This window comes from Dysidea avara, chromosome 12 (assembly GCF_963678975.1).
Source record: "Dysidea avara chromosome 12, odDysAvar1.4, whole genome shotgun sequence".
NCBI lineage: Eukaryota > Metazoa > Porifera > Demospongiae > Dictyoceratida > Dysideidae > Dysidea > Dysidea avara.
The window spans coordinates 19,923,100-19,928,281 of record NC_089283.1 but is presented as its reverse complement, the minus strand read 5'-3'; positions in this window follow the sequence as shown (position 1 = coordinate 19,928,281).

Below are 5,182 nucleotides of genomic sequence, written 5' to 3'. Positions count from 1 at the left end.
TTCTATCAACAACAAAACGACACTTGGTGGGTACAATATTTTACAGGGTAGGATTAATACACAGATGACATTTTCATGTACTCTAATAGAGCATTCATATAAAGATCCATACACTGACTAAAGTAAGAACTTTAGATAGGTGGCTGCTGCTTTAGGCAGATGTTATTAGAGTATTTATAATTTTAAAAAAGCTGTTGATGAAATTTTCTTACCATTGTACACCAATTACAATCATGACCTCCACACAATTATGAAGTATACAACACTACAGTCATAGATTATAGACGGGTACAGTGCCAGCCAAAAAGTAGCTCTATTGCCCAAACTGGCAAGTGGATATTGACAGGTTATGTAGTTTTTTACAGCTGAGTGTTCTATTAGAGTATATCTCAATTTTGTATACATACAGGTATATATTTTTTAAAACAGCAAAGCTAATGCAGATCACACGATATAGTCATGTCATTGTTGATATCAAAACTTTTACTTCAGTGAATAGGGCCACCTATGGGACCTGTGATAAGTGGCCCTATTACCAAAAACCTCATTAATGCGGCCATAAAACAAAGTGGCCTTATTTTAAACCAGCAACTGCCTATTTGCTGTACATAGCAGCAATTTACAATATTACTGATCTAAACACACTGTGTAGAGTTTATCACAGAGAAAAAGGTAGGAACATACATTGTACCAATTATTCCAGCATTACTTGAGACATAATGGTTGGAAAAGCATGAAGTATGCTGCCAGAATAATGGGTACCGCTTTCAGTAGTTAAAATAATAGCACTTTAGAGCAGCAACTTTTGCAGTGATACCTTGGCTGCCTGCTCAACTGGCCTCTTTACTGGTACATCGTATTAGTTTTACCAGTTTGGTCCTGTAGTATGTAGCCACTGGCCTTAATAATGAGGTGGCCCTAATAATGAAAAGTAATATAATGGAAAATACGTTTGGACTTGCTAGACCTGGCCACTATAATGAGGTGACCTCATTACTGAGGTGGCCACTAAGTGAGGTTTCACTGTATCAAATTTCTAGCAATATTATCATCCAACCGTGACCATACACTCCAACAGTATTGTGAAATTCAGACACTACACTTCACACGTACTGAATGATGTCACCATGGTGCACAACTATCATTGAGGTTCCCAGGGTTTACAACAAACAAGATGGCCAGCATATTAATGCAGTACTAAGCCTTCTTGTGTGGCCCTAGTGGGCTTGTTTTGTAACTAATAAATAAAATAAAAACTAGCAGTCTGTATAGTGCTATTAGGGGTATTGTAGATTATGAGTCTACGTGTGACGGTATATAAGGCAAAAAAATGAAAAGCTTTAATCAGTAAATTTGACCATCCAAACATAGTTAGCTAAGATGTTAAGAGTGCATTATCCTAAACCTGTATGCACACTCTTGGCTTAGAGGTCACTTTTTCACAATGACCAAGTCAACACAAAACTGTGACCTAATTTTGGGAAACAATCCTGCACAAACTAACTTTTAATAGTATAATAATACATTGAGTTCTGTGAGTGATTAAGTGCAACAAATAGTGACAAATCACTTTATTGACAAACGCTAATTCCATTTCTACCATCTAAAATATATAGAAAGAGATTTCTGATAATTAAATCAAGTGTTCTTGGTGCTTTTCTTTAATTAAATAACACGTATCATTGTTTAAAGACTTCCATTCCATCACCTGAACAAATCATCCATTTGTAACTGAGTTCATTGCATGGTGTCCCACACATTTCTACATGATCTGATATAATTATCCATATCTCCTAGCAGAAAGAAGCTTTGGGTGTGAAACTTCACAGCAAGAAGGTTTAATAGTTGCTTCATCTAATGCACAAAAAATTTTAAAATATTGCCAAAATTCACTGAGTTTTCCTACAACTTTTGCACATGCAGAAAAGATGGTTTTCAAAAATTGAGTCACATATAAGGGAGCTATATATACTTCATTAATAAGACCACCTCATTCAGTGGTGGATCCAAGGGAGACAGAAGACACATGCCACCCCCTCCCCCCAAAAAAGAAGATACATGAGTGAGATACTATAGAGCAGTCAGTCAAATACTCTAATAGAACAGTCACTACATATAACAATATTGAGAATCCTCCATAGTTGCTGCATGAGTATGAAGAACCTAGCATCTGCATGCAGCACTATCCCACATTATAGTCTAGGATATTTTGCAAATAAAATGCACATGGTCTTGTGTATGCCATTCCAAGTCTTTATAAGTCCATAATAATTATGGCTAACTGAAATGTCTGCTCACGACTGTCACTTCAATGTAGTTTATTTAGAAAGCAGTATGATTAGATATTTGTGCATAAACCACTTAGTCCTATATAAAACATATAAATAACTTCAGCTTCTGGGGGGGCTGCTCTCCCCAGACTGCTCATATGCCTACTACCCTGCCTTGCCAAACCCTGGATCCGCCTCTGACATTGTAGTGACCTTATCAAGTATAGGCCTGAAACATAGTCTTTCATGATCTTATTAATAAGACTACCTATAATTCCAGTGGACATGTTAAGTAACTCCAAATTTTGCCCAAAATACATGCAGCTAAGATGTTCTGCATGACTTTCTCATTAAGGCCACATTGTTGGTCCCATATAGATGTGGCCATGCATATTAATAAGATTTAATTTTCACTAATTTATCGCATCACATTATAAACCATTTATTGGCATAGTCAGTGGTGTATCTATATGTTTCAGCTATTGTGGTCAAAATATTTTAATTTCATTTAATATGCAATAATATTATATGTTAATTGGCCAGTATTTTTCCAAAGCAAATCACTTTTTAACACAACTTCACCATGTATGCACTTTCTAGCAGTATACACTTGCATGCTGGTAGGCTTGAGCCAATTATGCTTTGAAAATAGCCTATTATGCTTTTGAGCAGTGCTCAAAAATCCAGCCTATTATGCTCAAAATTATGCTTTCAAAGTCAAGGTATGCTCTAGAGTTGGCTGAATTGTTAGAGTAAATCAGCCTTTCCTGACTGCTGGATTAGAGTAAGTGACTGCTCTATTAGAGTATCTCGATCTTATTTCCACGAAGTGTAAATAATCAGCTAATATAAGATAAGAAATAATAAAAATGATAACATTGCACACTTTCTTGATATGAAATGGTCATGGTAGCTATGTAGCATAGCTGCGTGCGCAGACTAACAATCTCTTCTTAGCAGTGGCGATTCTAGACCTGGCCTACAGGGGGGGCCCAGTAGGGAACAACATAACTATTGTTGTTTGGCTATAGTATAAAGTAATATTTTCAGGGGGGTCTGGGGGTGCACCCCAGAAGCTGCAGGATTTTTGCAATTTAAAGGCTTGAAAACAGCCTAAAATTTGTTCTAAAAACATGAAAAATGCTAAAAATAACAATGCCAATCTATACAGCAACTTTTCCCCAAGATTTTTTAACAGTTATTTTTTAACAAGGGGGGGGCCTTGGTCCCCCCCTGGCCCCCCCTTAGAATCGCCTATGCTTCTTAGCTTGTTGTAAATATGTCAAACAGTTCACAGCATGCAGGAATATACAGGTGCTTTATTTTATTATACAAAGTCTTTGTATTGTTTTGTGTATATTTATTATCGTATATATACGGTGATTTTATTTTACTATATATAGCTACTACATTTATGGTGTGAACAAACCATAATTATATAGATAATGAACACTTGAATTTTACAGGGGGAGCAAGGTACCAACTTAAAAAGGTGCTGGATGGCTGCACTAGGCCACCAGTGATGCAAAAATCCTTGATGAGGTAAGAAAAATGGCGATGCGGGCAGGGATGAGAAACTAATAATTAAGTTTATGTGGCCTTATGTAAATTGATGTTGAGTTGCTATTGATGTCCTGTGACCATGCAGGATTAACTTTTGGTGGATTTCAGACCTTGTGGCACTGCTAGCAAAAGTGATGTGATGATTGACGTTGAAGTTATCTATTAGTGATTTTAAGATATTATAAAGAACATGAGATTCAGTTGTTCCAGTTTAGATTTGTATGATGGTCATTTAAGATGTATTAATTTTAGTGGTTCTAGTTATGTTGTATGCATTCTAACATGGTGATCAGTGTCTTTTATTAGTTGTGGTTTCCGCAGTACAGAAGTTGAGATGGGACTAGCGCAATGTATAGTTGTTTCTTAGCATTGATACTGATAGTCTGATGAATCCTAGTGTTTGATAAGCTTTTGCGAGATGATCTTATATAGCTATGTGTTGACCAAATAAAATCAGATGAGAAAGTTATACCAAGATCTTTATGCTCAGTGCAGTAAACTTTTGATTGGATTTCGGTATATGAGTTGGATGATTTGTTGTAGTTTTTGGATAGAAACGTAAATTTTTGATTTGCTGAAGAGTAGGTCTGATGTCAGTGGTGCTCCAGTTGGGGAGGCATTATTGGTATCAATTTGTAGACTTTTCTTGGTATCCTCAGAAGATATAATAGTCAAGTCTGTGCTGCACACCTTAGGAAAAGTAATCACAAGACACAACTTAACCAGTCACCAAGTTTGGAAGTAGCTACACAGTGAACAATGACATTGCCATGCAAGGCCTAGTTGAGCGATCAGCTGTAGTAGCTACATCCCACAAGGCTCACATAGATGCAGGGAAAAACACACGACTGGTGTACTGTCTCAAGGGCACACCCGTTCCCGCTAGAACAATATGAGCCTTATCCACAATGACGTTTTATGACATCACGAGAATAAAGATGGCCGCGATAGTATACAGGCGCCTATGGAGAAAAAATTTTAATTGCTCATATTTCAGCCAGAAAAGAAGATAGCGAGTTCTAAACAACAGGCACAGTCAAATTTTATATAAGACATTACGATGAACGAGTTTTGTCGCGTTTCAATTTTTTTCTAAATAGCGTACGTTTACAATAACTTTTGTTACTTCATAACCATACCTGTCGGTTAATGGTCAATATCTCCATGCCTAGCTAAACTGTGAGCGATCGAAAATTTTTCTCCATAGGCGTCTGTATAACAGTCCCCCAACTATCGCGGCCATTTCTATTCTCGTGATGTCATAAAACGTCATTTTGGATAAGGCTCATTACGTAATTTGTAGTAGAGCACGTGCGTATGTATGATACGATTGTAAGGTATATCACGTG